The sequence below is a fragment of the Podarcis tiliguerta genome (assembly GCF_965153285.1).
Source record: "Podarcis tiliguerta genome assembly, chromosome: 5".
Lineage (NCBI taxonomy): Eukaryota > Metazoa > Chordata > Lepidosauria > Squamata > Lacertidae > Podarcis > Podarcis tiliguerta.
Genome location: NC_139538.1, coordinates 19,085,290 through 19,100,974, shown reverse-complemented (window position 1 = coordinate 19,100,974; position 15,685 = coordinate 19,085,290). Strand labels below are relative to the sequence as shown.

General features: G+C 45.7%; 2 long non-coding RNA genes across 2 annotated transcripts in view; one reads left to right on the top strand and one right to left on the bottom strand.

Moving 5' to 3' along the window:
• Positions 1 to 1,100, bottom strand: part of LOC310678498 — a 10,814-nt gene extending 9,714 nt beyond the window's left edge. Inside the window, exon 1 of the long non-coding RNA XR_014511779.1 lies at positions 924 to 1,100. This is a non-coding gene — a long non-coding RNA (uncharacterized lncRNA). The remainder of the gene's footprint in view (positions 1 to 923) is intronic.
• A 3,843-nt stretch (positions 1,101 to 4,943) lies between these two features.
• LOC310678488 lies at positions 4,944 to 15,352 on the top strand. The gene is made up of 3 exons (XR_014511769.1): positions 4,944 to 5,063; positions 12,915 to 12,960; positions 15,029 to 15,352. It is a non-coding gene; the product is annotated as an uncharacterized lncRNA (long non-coding RNA).
• The last annotated feature ends 333 nt before the right edge of the window (positions 15,353 to 15,685 follow it).

The following is a 15,685-nucleotide window of genomic DNA, read 5'->3' as shown; positions in this document are numbered from 1 at the left end:
GATCTCCCCATGACTTTCAGTACTGTTGAGCACAGCATCCTTCTTGGGCAATTGTTGAAAACAGGACCTCTGTCTGGGCAAGACTGATGGGCTGGCGATGGGCACAGCGGATAACTAGGAATGGTGTTTGGCTTGTTCTTGCTTAAGATCCAATTTCTCATTTCACAACACTCTGTTCTCCACACCCCCTCAAGATGTGTGCTGCTACTGGTTGGCACAAAAGGTTTTTCAAAATGGACTAAGATGCTTCATGCTTCAGCTTATTTGCCACGGCTATGGAAAGCTAAGCACATGAAGCAACAAAAGTGGTGGTGGAATACGTCTCACCAAAGCCTGTGATCCCAGACAAGCGACTCAAACCCAGTGTCAGGCTTGCTGAGGAGGAAAACGGATGCACAGAACTCTTGCATTGACAAGTGAAACAATAATTATTACACACACACACACACACACACACACACATACATATATATACATAATGTCCAGTAGCACCTTAGAGACCAACTAAGTTTGTTCTTGGTATAAGCTTTCGTATGCATACTCACTTCTTCAGATACAATTCAGATACGATTCAGTTAACAATCCCAAACTTGGGGTAATTCCACATGTTGACCCACAATATAGCTTATTTCTATAAACGCCCTCTGCCAGAAGGGCTTTATATGGGCACATGCCCACCACATGTGAAGTGCTGTGCCTATACTATTGCAGACTCTCCAGCACAGTGATGGCATAGTTTTATTAATATAACAATGCCATAATGGTGTCTAATGCCACTGGTGTAGCAATTTAAACGAATTTTCACGTATCCAAGTTGATACTGATTTTAGTTATTTTTTAGCCCATCTTGAACAGCAGAGCGTGATTCAGAGGGTACTCTGCCAGTGGTTACTCCGGTCAAAAATGAAAGACAGAAAACTCACCTTTGGGAAGAAAGATAGGGTAGCAGCCAGAGAAGGGCTCTAAATGAAGATGGAAAGAGGCAAGTGATGTTGGCTCAGTATCTATGATTGATCTATGAATGAAATGGCAGGAAAACGCCCTCATGGTCCCCAGGAGCAAAATCCACAATCAGCATCACATTAAGTCCTGCCAGGCCTTCCCTTTCTCTGTCAGAGATATCTGCCAAGTACCACCCTCTCAAAAGGCCTGGCTGATTTTCAGGGCAAGCGCCAAACTGCTTCCTAGCACAGAGCACCTTTTGTGAACTTTGACTGGGTAATTGGTTAATTCCTTCCTGGAATAAGATTGTCTTGCAACAGTAAGAATGGATTCTTGCAGTGTGCTTTATGTAGGTCCTTTAAAAAGTCATGCTCGGAATATGCTGGCCATGTTACAAACTTGGACTCATTGGAAGAAACACAACACACCAGTGCCGAAGGATATTTGTTTCTTGTTAGTTTCTGGTCACAGTGCAAAGTGCTGGTGTTGAGTCAGTAAAGGCCTGGGACTAGGGCAACTTTGTTAGAATTCCTGCTCCGTGATTGTTGTCTTTCACATGACGGTATATGTTTTGACTCCACAGAGTGGGAAGTGACAGTGACAGGATGTTTGTGTTACTGTGTTCTGTGAAGTGGGACTATTGTCCTTTCTCTTTGCTGTCTGATGCTAAAGAGAGAGGGAGCCATGCTGCAGAGCTCCATGTGTGTTTATATGTAAATAAAGTAGATTAGCCAAAATGCTGAGTTGCTGAGGTCTGTTACGCAAGCTGGGAAGGCTCTGCGGATCCCTAAGTGTGTTGATGTCTGTTGGCATCGGTCGCTGTGATGTTCGGGCTGAAAAAAGCTAATGAAGCTCCCGAACAATTGACCAGGAGGGAGAGAACATGCCAGTCGGGCATGTGTCTCTGCCAAGTTCCTACTTGAGTGTAGGACAAGCTCCTGACAAACTTCTCCTATATCGGGGTAGGGAACTAGATCTTGCCAGTGAGGCATAGCCTGAATTCCTTAATCTGCCCACCCCCATGGGCCAATTGTGACAGGAGAGCAGGGCTGCCCACTTGCCAAAGTTAGGGCTACCTTTGTAGGTGACCTGGAAACTACAACTAATCCAGAATGCGGCAGCTAGACTGGTGACTGGGAGCGGCCGCCGAGACCACATAACACCGGTCCTGAAAGACCTACATTGGCTCCCAGTACATTTCTGAGCACAATTCAAAGTGTTGGTGCTGACCTTTAAAGTCCTAAACAGCCTCGGTCCTGTATACCTGAAGGAGCATCTCCACCCCCATCGTTCAGCCCGGACACTGAATGCAGCGCCGAGGGCCTTCTGGTGGTTCCCTCATTGCGAGAAGTGAGGTTACAGGGAACCAGACAGAGGGGCTTCTCGGTAGTGGCGCCTGTCCTGTGGAACGCCCTCCCAGCAGATGTGAAGGAAATAAGCAGCTATCTTCTCTTTAAAAGACATCTGAAGGCAGCCCTGTTTAGGGAAGTTTTTAATATTTAATGCTGCATTGTTTTTAACACTTGATGGAAGCTGCCCAGAGTGGCTAGGGAAACTCAGCCAGATGGGCGGGGTATAAATAACAAATTATTATTATTATTATTATTATTATTATTATTATTATTATTAAAGGCACTCACTGCAAGTGCTGATGAGAGATTACAGCAGGCCGCTTTGAAGTCCGTTGGCAGGCATGGTTTGGGTTCAAATTGCACCTGCAAAGCTGGGCTCACTGATCATAGACTCGTAGGCTTGTAAGGGAAGGGAAAGTACCCCAAGGGCCATCTAAATTCAATCTCCTGCAATGCAGGCACCTTTTTGCCCCATGTGTGTCTTGAACCCACAACCCTGAGATAAAGAGTCTCATGCCCTATGACACTGATGGAAAGCCTGTTTGGTTGCGCCAGGGTAGGGACAGGGGAGCCTCAGGCCCACAGGCCCAATGCAGCCCTCCAGGCCTCTCTATCTGGGCCTGGGGACTCTCTTCAGCCCACACTGAAGGAAGGTGAGGACAGGTGACCCCACCTAGGCCCGAAGTCACCCCCCCCCTAAAGCAGGCTCAAAGCTTCTCAAAGCTTTTCAAAATCATTTTCTCAGCAGCTAAGCATCTGCTCATTTGCTCTGCTGTTGCAAGGCAAAATGTTATTCTTTTATCAGTACGAGAAGGCTTCAAAAGGCTAATGAATAGACTCTGTTCAAAGCAAGCCTGAGAACTGACTTTTATCTCATTCTAGTTGCAACATCTTTGGACATGCTGAACCGCTTTCATTCCCCTTTCCTGGGAAGGGTGCCAAGAGTCCAATAGTCCCAAGACAGGAGCTTTCTGTTCATGCTCAGAGGAACCCATGGGGCAGGACTCCTGAAGGAGGAGAAAGGGGAGGGAACTGGAAGGGGAATATATACTCTGTGCAAATGACTGTGAACTCGTGCTTGTTTGTGAACTATCAAACTTGCTCCTTCTACCAGTTCATGGATGGTAGAAATAAAAGCTTTTTCTCCGAAACTATTCCTTGAGTGTCTGTTGACTCCCATCTCCCCTTCCCGGGCGCAATATTTTTCCCACCCGAGGTCAAAGCCTCATAAGGCTACAACACAATCTCCTCAGCCACACCTCTCACTAGTATCTCTCTGAGAGCCTTTTCACTTATTTATATACCACCCTTCCTATGAAGATTGCAGTACAGTTTACAGTCTAAAAACACAAAAGTACATAACATAACAACAAACAAAGCAATACCTGCCCTCGTTTTAAAAGACAGATTGATTAATTATCCCAATATGCTCCCCAGAGATATTTCCCTCATACCTATCATTTCCCTTACTATTTTTCTTTCGTAGATTTTTCGTACTCTCTGCTTCTCTTATTTTCATTTTCTTCCTCCTCTTTTCTTTGCTTCACTGGTGCAGCTCACATGAGGGCTGTGTGTGCAGTTAATTGGGAGGAGGTTTTATTCCAAATCATGTGGAGTTAGTTCCATCAAGTTTCCAAACACCAGTAAAGCAATTAAAAAGAACTACAATAACCAGAATGAGAAAAACACCAGTTGCCAAATTACTACTATTTTTTAAATAACTGGTTTTCCTCCACAGTCTTTAACAGCAATCAGTCCCACGGAAAATTAAACAGAAGAAGCTTTTCTCACCATATGTCTCCGTGTAAAAGGAAAGCAAATAAATCTCCACTGCTTTTTTTCCATGCCATGTTGCTGTTAAAGGCACAAGAGCTGAACCCTAGAAAAGAAGTTGGCAACCTCAGAGCCAACAAGCTTCGGGAAAGAAAAAAGTCAAACTCCAAATAATGTGCAGTTTGTTAGAAATTGGCATAATTAGGTGCTTGGCTATTTCTCTGCCTCTTTTATGCTGAAGGGTTATGACCTAAACCTAAATCACATTTAAATACCCTCCAGCATTTCTCCGATGAAAATAGGAATCCTCTTCCTCTTCTTCATATCCTACTCTTCTGACTGGGTTGCCCCAGCGACTCTGGGCACTTCCAACATATATAAAAACATTAACCATTAAACATTTTTAAAAATTCCCTTAAAGGCCTGTCTTCAAATGTCTTCTAAAGGTTGTATAGTTACTTATCTCCTTGGCTCGGGGCTCGCATAACTCCATACCCTCCAACATTTCTCCGATGAAAATAGGGACATCTTAAGGAAAAGCAGGACATTCCAGGATCAAATCAAACAGGACAACTTCGGCAAATCTGGGACTGTCCCTGGAAAATAGGGATACAGTACTTAGAGGGACACTTGGAAGTGGTAATTTCATGCACCCCAGAGGAGGTCATTTTCCAGAAAATGTACCTAGGTCAGGATAACAGCCTTAAAGCTCAGCCATATCCTTCTTTATGATGGAACAACAGCTGTAACACCTGCTTTGAATAATCTCTGATTTATTCATTGGGGCTTACTTCCTAGCATCTGCTCTGCTCAGGCACCTGAAGGCAAAGGTGTAATTTAGATTTAGCCCTCAAGTGGGCGGGCAGGTAGATCAAGCCAGCTATGCCTCACCGCGCTTGGGAAAAAATGCTTAATGACTCTCCTTCCTCAGTTTGCAATCAGTTAGCTTGACAGCCGAGTGCATCTGCAGCACTCTCTGATCCCGGTACTGGAAAGGTGAGACTTTATTCTTCTTTTTTGACTTGGGCTATGGGAAATACAGCACACCCTTTTTTGTCTGTAAAGACACAGGATAACATTTTATTTATTTTTTGTTTAAGATGCTTTTGGGTTTTTTGTTTTTAAAAAGTAAAGATGTATAACTTGGCGGAGATCCACAGTAAAGTAATTATAAATTATGTGGGGTCGCGGTTTCTTTCCTCTGATTCTTGAAGGCAGTAAGAAAGTCAAGAACCTTAGAGATCAGGCAGTATCTTATCAGTTATCCAGTTGGCAAACAGAAAGAGATCTTCCCCAGTTTCAGTTTCTGTCCCTGGTTTCAATTACTGTTTGGTTCTCCATCCTTGTAGAATTCAATGTTTTGCTCTCCTTCAAGTAGTGTTTAAGGGGGGAGCTCTATCTTTTGTGACAATCTCCATTAGCCACTGTTTTAGAAGGTTCCAGCGAGACATGGAACCTAGAAGACAGTTTTGTACTAAACCAGGGTTACAGATTGCAGATATTCCTGGCTGTTTCTGGAGAGCCTGGGGATTTAACCTTGGGTCATTTGCATGCAAGGCAGATACTGTACTTCTGAGCTACCGCCTTCCCTATGATTTTGCCATTAACCTCTTTCCAAGGGCCATCCGTGGTACAGCGGTACCTCGGGTAACAGATGCTTCAGGTTACAGAGTCCACTAACCCAGAAATAGTACCTCGGGTTAAGAACTTTGCTTCAGGATGAGAACAAAAATCGCGTGGCGGTGGGGGGAGGCCTCATTAGCTAAAGTGGTACCTCAGGTTAAGAACAGTTTCAGGTTAAGAACGGATCTCCAGAACGAATTAAGTTCTTAACCCGAGGTACCACTGTATATGAATCTTGTAGCCTTCCTGGATCTCCACAACCAAGTCTTTCTGGGGCTGGTGGAGAGCAGCGGTCTGGTCTCCCATCTCCGCTTCGCTTCCTTACTCAGATTGTCTGTTTGGAACCAATCACATTCAGTGATTGAATTGCAAAGAACTCCCCCCCACCCCCGGGACATGGGTGGTGCTGTGGGTTAAACCACAGAGCCTAGGACTTCCCGATCAGAAGGTTGGCAGTTTGAATCCCCGCGACGGGGTGAGCTCCTGTTGCTCGGTCCCTGCTCCTGCCAACCTAGCAGTTCGAAAGCACGTCAAAGTGCAAGTAGATAAATAGGTACCACTGCGGCGGGAAGGCAAACAGCGTTTCTGTGCGCTGCTCTGGTTCACCAGAAGCACCTTAGTCGTGCTGGCCACATGACCCAGAAGCTGTACACCGGTTCCCTCGGCCAATAAAGCGAGATGAGCGCCGCAACCCCAGAGTCGGCCACAACTGGACCTAATGGTCAGGGGTCCCTTTACCTTTACCCCACACCCCCAACTACTGTCCAAGAAGTGAGTAAGGGGGCTGAGCTTAAACTGGTAAGGGGCAGGTAAGATGTGAGGCATGTTGACTTCTTCACCTCCATAATTTGAGCATTGTGAAGAAGTACAAAGCAGCCCCATCAATCCAGGGGTAGAGGATAATTAGGTTTGGGCAAAACAAGAGTCAGTTTAGGCATCAGACTGATCAGACTTGCAGCTGGATCTTCATTCATCTCATACCACACCTGAGGTATAGCAGACAAGGCAGCCTCAGACTGCATACAAATATAACATTATCTCAGTGGTGTGAGCTGCTATGGAACATTTATTTCTTCAGGGCTGAGCATGGAAAAAAATTATTCTCTGAGTCTGAGCTCTAGAAACTGGCTGTGTGCAGCAACTGATTGGCTAGCACCAGTGCTGCAAACTCCCTTCCTCTTTGCTTGAGTGGTTTTGCATTTCTTTCTTGAATAGCTTTTGTAAGAAGGAAAAGGTGAGGGGTGGACCAGAGACAGGGACAGGCAACCCACAGCCTTACAAGTCTTGTTGGAGCTGTAACTCCCAACTCCCACCCCCCTGACCATTGGCCATGCTGGCTGAGGCAGTTGGGAGTCCAACAGTATCTGGAAGTCTGCAGGTTTCCCATCCGTGGTTTGAATTAATGAAAGAATAATGTGGTGCTTTATAAAATGTATATAATGTACTATGCAGATGTCAGACTAATACCTTGAACTGGCATTCAAATTGCTGACATATTTGTCTTGTACATAGCAAAGTCAAAAAAAAGCTGAACTCACATAATGGCAGGAAAAAACTCATTAAATGTTGTAATATTATGTTACACAAAGCATTATGAATTCCAGGCGCTGATGCTTACAGATTGCATGTGATGTTCAGTATGCACTTGAGCAATGCTCTCATTTCCCTTCTCACTGACAGAGCAGAAAACTTGACTTCTGACACAGGCCTTGAGTTGTGAGGGGCGGGGAACCTTGTGAGGAGAATGAGGAGTCCAAATGGACTAGCACCTTTTCGCTTTCTTACAATGTGCAGTCTTTCCTGGTTTTACAGGCCCCATCTGCGCTATACATTTAAAGCAGCATCATACCATTTTAAACAGTCATGGCTCTCCCCTCTCCCCCGCCAAGAATCCTGGGAACTGTCGTTTGTTAAGGGTGCAGAGAGTTCTGAAGAGACCTTTATTTCCCTCATGGAGCTACAATTCCCAGAGTAAATTTAATCAATCCCTTCACCCAGGGAACTCTGGGAATTGTAGCTCCATGAGGGAAATAGAGGTCTCTTCAGAACTCTCAGCTCCCTTAACAAATTGTAGTTCTCCAGTTTCTTTGGGGAAAACCTTGACAGCTTAATGTAGCATAACATTGCTTTAAATGCATTGTGTAGGTGGGGCCACAGTCTGTGAGAGAATTCTTTATTGCTCCCATTTTACAGATGGTGAGAAAAAGGCTAGGCAATAAAATGCCCAAGACCATCCATCTATTCCATCGGTGGCTGGTGCCCCCTGGGACAATTAAGGAAGAAGGCAGGGAAACTAATAGTAGGTTAGTTTTCAATGATTGGCAGAGCCACCCTCCGACTGGTGGTAAGGAAAAAGATGAGGGAAAGCTGAGATGGATCGGCCTTCAATGATCTATATTCCCCACTGGCCTTTAAAAAAGCACCGAGCACATTGTTCATGCTGCAGGGTCCTCTGAGGACATTATTTGAAATCTCAGCTCACCTATGGCAGAGCTTTGTCCATCCATCCCATCGTGATACTATTTCTGCAGCACCAGAGGAGTAAAAGAAGTGCCTTTGTGCTGATGCTAAAACCTCATCCTTTGGTTCCTCTGACCTGTTGCGTTTGCACAAACAGCTGAGTGGTTGTTGTTGTTTTTTTTGAAAAATCTCCCCAAAAAATGAAGTTTTAAAGTTATTTTTAAGGAAATTCGCAAAAAACAAACACTCACTTCCAGCATGGGTTGCCAAACTCCTGGGTTTCCCTGGACATTTACAGCATTTTCAGACAGTCTGCCTGGATGAATCCTGAATATGTCTGGGAAATCCCAGATGTATGGCAGCCCTAGACTGAATCAAATCACACAGCAAAATGCTGGGGCACAGGAGAAGTGGAACCATCCCCCTGTAAGCTAGCAACCCAAGAAAAATCAGTAATGCGTCATTCAGAAAAAGCCTTCTGTGTTTGCTCATACGGGTACACTTATTTACTGTATTTTTCGCACCATAGGACGCACCGGACAATAGGACGCACTTTGTTTTAGAGGGGGGAGAACAAGGAAAAAAAATTCTCCCCCTCTCTGCCCAGCGCCCCTTCAGCGAAGCGGCAGGAGGCGCTGCGCAGAGAGGGGGAAGAACTTTCCCCCTCTTGTTTTCCCGCTCTAAAACAAGGTGCCGTTTAAGGTGTGTTCAGGTGGCTACCTTGAAAGCCTGGAGAGCGAGAGGGGTCGGTGTGCACTGACCCCTCTCGCTCTCTAGGCTTCAGGTTCCTTTCGACCTGCTCTTTGGGGCTGGCGGGGGGAAGCCCACCACCAGCCCCAAAGAGCAGGTCAGGGAGCAGCGGAAAGGCGCAGTGGAGAGGCTCCTGCCATAGCCGCGCGTCACCTCTCCAGCCGGGAGAGGGTTGCGGGGCTATGGCGTCTTCGCTCCATAGGACGCACACACATTTCCCCTTCATTTTTGAAGGGGGAAAAGTGCGTCCTATAGAGCGAAAAATACGGTATATCTAAAGGCAGCTACGTGGATCTTGCCAAAGGCACATACAACATTTGTATGAGCAGGCACTGTGTCTGACTTGCTTTAGATGCCTGGAAGTGCTTTTGGCCCTTGTGCCAGATACTTGCTCATTTCCCTACCAATGACGTACAGCTCAGCAACTGCAAATAAGAGCCTTCTAAAAGCTGAAATTAAAGCAATTAAAACAAGGAGTCCCTTGGGGGGGGGGGAGTCTTTGTTATATTTTGAGTTGACCCACAGGCTGCAGATACTTGGGGCTGAGTTGACAAATCAAAATTTCCAACCTCTTTGAATATGGACAATTACCCGAGACCTTTGTCAGCAAAGCTATACTGAAGAATTCTGAAATCCCATGAAGACAGATCTGTTGGTTTTGATTTCATTTCCCAATGTGTTTGTATTGCTGGGAAAACTAAGGCTTATAAAGGGTGTTATCTGTTGAGACATGGTCAGTGGGATTTTGCATAATAGTTTTTAGGTTTCAAGACAGATGAAGCAGTGCTTAAACTGTGGAACGCACTCCCACAGGAGGGGGGAGGGCACCGACTTGCATGGCTTTAAAAGATTGGACAAATTCATGGATGAGATGATTATTAGTGGCTACTACTCAAGAAAAATGTGCTTTGCCTTCATAAGTGGATGAAATATGCTTCTGAATATCATTGGCCTGATCCTACAGGCCCCTCTCGTGTTCTTCCTCGTGCTCTGGAAATGCTAGTATTTCCCAACCTGCTATTGCTGTTCCTGTTCCTCCATTAAGTAATGATCAAAGTCCTCAAGTAGGTGGATTATTTCCATAACAGTAGGTGGATTATTTCCACAACATAAGTTTGTCTTAAGGCAGCCTTTCTCAACCTGTGGGTCCCCAGATGTTGTTGAACTACAACTCCCATCACCCCTAGCTAGCAAGGCCAGAGCTCAAGGGAGGATGGGAGTTGTAGTCCAACAACATCTGGGGACCCACAGGTTGAGAATATGGAGCAACCCAGTCAGAAAGGAGACATAAAAAGATTGTTTGTTATTAATAGGGCATAGGGTTGATCTGCAGAACTTGTGACCAGGCTAAATGCAGACCAGCAGACAAGTATGGCAGTGCACTGCACACCTGGTAGGAACCAAGCTAGGTATGGCAGGGGTAGGCAAAGTGCTGTGCTCCAGATATTACGCTCCAGCTGCCATACATCACAGGCCACAACAAGCCTAGCCATTTTCCAGAAACGCTTGGAGTTGAGGTGCAGCAACATCTCAAGGGCTACCTTGAAGATGCAGTGTTAATTGCATGCAAGCAATTAGCACACATGTTTGTTTTTTGAAAAGCCAAAGAGCTGCCACATAGGACAAGGGGACAGGATCTTGATTGCTGCACACTTCATCTTGATTAAGAATGCTGCTCCCCCAAGCTGCCATTAGACCTGGGAAGGAAATTCATCTGCCTAAGGCTGCAAAAATGGGGAAGCTGAGTATCTTCAGGCCACTGTGCTTGTCTAATAGGCTGGCCTGGGTTGCTCACTTAGGGTTTTATTTTAATGTTGTGGGTTATAGGGGAAGGCACTTTCTGTCTGCCGCAGTCCAGGCTGCTTTCGGACTTCCCTGAGGCCTGTCTCAATGTGGAGGGAGAGGTTTCATTTATTAGACTTATTAGTCGCTTGTCACCCTAAGGTCTCCAAGCAAATTAGGGCAAAACCCCCCCCCACACCCAAGATAGACATGGTTGCTTTCAGCTGACAGGCAACTTGGCCCTTTCTAATACTTGACTGTAGTTCACCTGCTTGGAAGATTATGCCCAGGTCCACTTCATGCATGAATTGGATGATGGACGGTGTCTTGTGAATAAAGGTCAGCCCTTGGAGATCCATGGGTCTCTGCTCATGTCAACATGTGGCTCGTGGCTTGGATATGCATAGGATGAAAGCTTAGCATCCAAAGGCCTCCGTGAGAAATGGAATCCCAGTTGTGCAGGGCTCCTGTGAAAGGGGTCATATGTAGTAGTCTAGGTGCATAAGCTTTCCTTCTCCATGTGCGGATGGATGTCAGGGGGTGGGGTGAGGAAGCCACATGACCTCAGGGGGGGCTCCTCTGTCCTTTTAATTGCATGACCCCTTCACATGATTTACGTGTGAAGGGGGCTCCCGTATTACAGACTGAATGCGGTGTGGGCGTCTGGTAGCTGAACGACCAGAATGAAAGACCTGTGTTCTATGATTCTGCCAATGCAGGCAAGGCCAATGTTGCGTTGGAGTTGGATTCAGCTAAGTTATTGCACTGGTGGAAGCCAATGCCATGAATCTAGCTGGTGCAACAGGACTTCCTGTCATCCCCATATGGGAGAGAAGGAGGGAGATTGTTTCAACATAAATGCATGTGCTGACTGAGCAACTGCCTGAGTGCATTGCTGAATTCTACCCTTGGGTAAGGTAAAAAAAAAAGAGTAAAGGTAAAGGACCCCTGGATGGTTAAGTCCAGTCAAAGGCGACTATGAGGTTGCAGCGCTCATCTCACTTTCAGGCCAAGGGAGCCGGCCTTTGTCTGCAGACAGCTTTCTGGGTTATGTGGTCAACATGACTAATCCGCTTCTGGCGCAACGGGACACCGTGACAGAAGCCAGAACGCATGGAAACGCCGTTTACCTTCCCGCTGCAGCAGTACCTATTTATCTACTTGCACTGGTGTGCTTTCGAACTGCTAGGTTGGCAGGAGCTGGGACCAAGCAACAGGAGCTCACCCCATCGTGGGGATTTGAACCTCCGACCTTCCGATCGGCAAGCCCAAGAGGCCCAGTGGTTTAGACCACAGTGCCACCCGCATCCCTTGGATATACCCTTCACATTGTGGGAAATGGAAGGTAACCATACACAGTGCTGATGAGGGTGGAGGAAGCACTTCCCTTGAAACACAGTTTGCCTCCTCTAGCCAAGGGGCAAAGACCACAAGATGCTGACCTGTCTAATCCAGCGTCTTGTTCTCACAGTGGCTGACGAAATGGCTGTGGGAAACCTGGAAGCAGGATTTGAGCGCTAGAGCACTCCTCCCTCCTGTGGTTTCCAGCAATTGGTCTTCAGAAGCATTTTTTCCTCCAACTGTGGAAGCAGAGCACAGCTACTATGGCGAGCAGCCATCAAGAGCCCTTTCCGTGAATGTGGCCACTCCTCACTGAATGCCATCTAGCTTGGTGGCCGTCACTGGTTCCTGTGGCAGTGAGTGCATGAAGAAATGCTTTATTTTAGCTGTCCTGAATCTTCCAACACTCAGCTTCATTGGGTGCCCATGAATTCTAGCATTATGAGAGCAGGGGAAGACCTTTCTCTATCTACTTTCTCCTTGCCTTGCATGATTTTTAAAAACTTTTTTTGGGGGGGAGGAATAGACCCTTGAACAGTGATGGCCAAACTTGGCCCTCCAGCTGTTTTGGGACTACAATTCCCACCATCCCTGACCACTGGTCCTGCTAGCTAGGGATGATGGGAGTTGTAGTCCCAAGACAGCTGGGGGGGGGCAAGTTTGGCCATCACTGCCCCAGAAGCCCCAGAGGAGGCATCTCTTAGCATATGTGTGTCCCATGAGCTTTTGTGCTGGTGGCCCACCCACCTCTTCTAGGTCAACTGCCTGATCCCTAATCTGTATTAAATTCTTTAGCATGCTTTCTGATACAGTTTTTTTTTTACACGTTACTTTATTTTGACACTTCTGGTGTTTGTAAGTTGCTGACTATATTTCTCCATTGCTTCTTAGGAGTGGCAAGAATGACTAATCTTCAGGAAATTGTGAGTGGATACAGGTAAGAATGAACTCATAATTTAGGGTTAGTCTTGCAGAGAGAATACCAAACTTCCTTCTGTTAGGAAATATAAATGTAATTCCTTTACGTACTGAGTCGTCCTTCGTTAAGCCATTCTGGATAAGTTTGAATGCGGTCAACTTGTTTTTAATCACTGATTTTATCTGTACTTTAAATGAACACCTCACACTGTTTTATGAAAGGACTTGAAGGCTTTTAAAAAATCATTGTGGCACATAACTCCTCTTAAATAAAAATTGAAAGGCCTCCGAAATATATGCCCTTGATTCTATATCCTGAACCTTCCAAATGTTTTATACTAATATTGTTCTGACAGGTTCATATATAGAGCTCAATAGGTTGGCACATCTGTGCTTTGGTACAGGTCAAGCAACTTGATTTAGGCAGGCTTTTGCAGAGGCTGAAAGAAACTCAGGCCACTTCCAGTTATTGAGGCTGCTAGCCATAATAAAAATAAGAATAACAACGTCCAAACACAAAATAAGGCATCAAAGACAGAGTGAGACATACTTTGATTTAATTTTTTTTTTTAAGAAAGACTCTTTACCTGAGAGTGTATGTCTGATATGCTGTAAAACAAGTTGTGAAATCTGTCATATTTTTTTTGGCATTTTTGATGTGTCTGAATTTCAGGCACACGCCTGATTAGCCCTGAACCTAGGTCTGTTGATTTCATTGGGTCTGCTCTGTGTAACACTTATTTAGAGACAGCTTTGCAAGTTTGATGAACTGAATGCATGGGTAACGTGCAACTTATGCCCATTTGACACGTGCAATTTCAACTTTATGTGGTTGGAATTGCACAAATTAAACGCATGGGAGGCGGAGTGCTTTTCCCAGCGTAGAAAGAAGGTTTTCAGCTCTTAGACTTGCTTGCTGGGCTGTGGGAGGCTCTGGGAAGCTCTTGCAAGATCTCACGATAACTCAGGAACAGCCCTGCAAATTCTCACAAGAGCCTCTTCCCAAAGCCTGGTAAACAGGGCAGAAAGCTTAAAAACTCATTGACTTCCTTGAAACATAATGACAACAACAACAACAACAACAACAACAACAACAACAACAATTTATTTATTTATACTCTACCCATCTGACTGGGTTGTCCCAGCCATTCTGGGCAGATTCCATTACACATTAATAGCTTCCCTATACAGGGCTGTCTTCAGATGTCTTCTAAAGGTCATATAGTTACTCATTTCCTTGACTTCTGATGGGAGGGCATTCCACAGGATGGGTGCCACTACGTAGAAGCCCTCTGGCTGGTTCCCTATAACTTCACTTTTTGCAGTGAGGGAACCATCAGAAGGCCCTAAGTGCTGGACCTCAGTGTCCGGGCTGGACAATGGGGGTGGAGACGCTCCTTCAGGTATACTGGGCTGAGTCTGTTTAGGCCTTTAAAGGTCAGCACCAACACTTTGAACTGTGCTTGGAAACATACTGGGACCCAGTGAAGATCTTCCAGGACTGGTGTTCTGTGGTCCCAGTGGTCACTCCCAGTCACCAGACTAGCTGTTGCATTGTGGATTAGTAGTAGTTTCCAAGTCGCCTTCAAAGGTAGCCCCACCTAGAGTGCAAGCATGACTGTTCAGGGGCAGTTCCAAAGGAGTGGTTTGAGTACAGTCGTACCTTGGTTTTTGAACAGCTTAGTTCTCGAATGTTTTGGCTCCTGAACGCCGCAAACCTGGACGTGAGTGTTCCGGTTTGCGAACGTTTTTTGGAAGCTGAATGTCCCACACAGCACCCGCGGCTTCCGATTGAGTGCAGGAAGCTCCTGCAACCAATTGGAAGCCGTGCCTTGGTTTTCTAACATTTTCGGAAGTCGAACGGACTTCCAGAATGGAGTCCATTCGGAAACTAAGGTATGCGTATCTTTGTTTATCTGCACACTCCCCCCCCCCCGGGATGTAATCCCCGAGCAGGACGTGATTGTCCCATATCGCTTTTTGAAAACAAAAAGTAAAACCCCTAAGCCCAAAAGATTGTTCTGTCTTCTCTGTTTCCTCTGCTCCCAGTTCAAACTGTATCACCCACACTTTTGTTGCTCCAACAGGACGAACTTCAAGAAGCAACGATTAATGGCGGCGAGAACGATGAAGGACATGAAGGATTTTATCTACTGGCTTTATGTTCAGTACATGCTGGTCACGTGTGCCATTGACATGGAACCCTGGGAAGAAGTGGTGATGCATTGTTTCACTGCCACCACTCTGACTATGTCAGTGTTCACAGTTTATTCGTTCATTCCTACCCGTTTGAACCAGGCTTTCCAGTTCTTTCTACAGCTAGTCAAGTAGCTGAAGTGGACGCTTCATGACTGAGCTTGGATAACGATGTATTTTTGCCATATTTCTGTAAATAGAACAATTTGGAAGTATGCGCAGGTCTCTTTACCCCTCGCCACTTTTAATCCAGTGCATCGGTATACACGTTTGCAGGTTGTGACGACCATTTTTTTTACAACAGTGAATCACAGAGGAACACAGGAAGGTGAATCAGAGCACTGTTCCACCTGACCATCCCCAGAATTTTAGACTGGTCCCTTCCCCACCCTACTTGGAGATGGCTGGACTTGAACCTGGGACTTTCTCCATGCAAAGCTGATGAAGGAACACTACATGCCACCTAGTCCGGCAACAATTTCTTTTCATTGTTTGACTCTCTTCTAGTGAAGAGGAAAGAGAAAAGAAAATTAGGCAGTAAAAGCAGG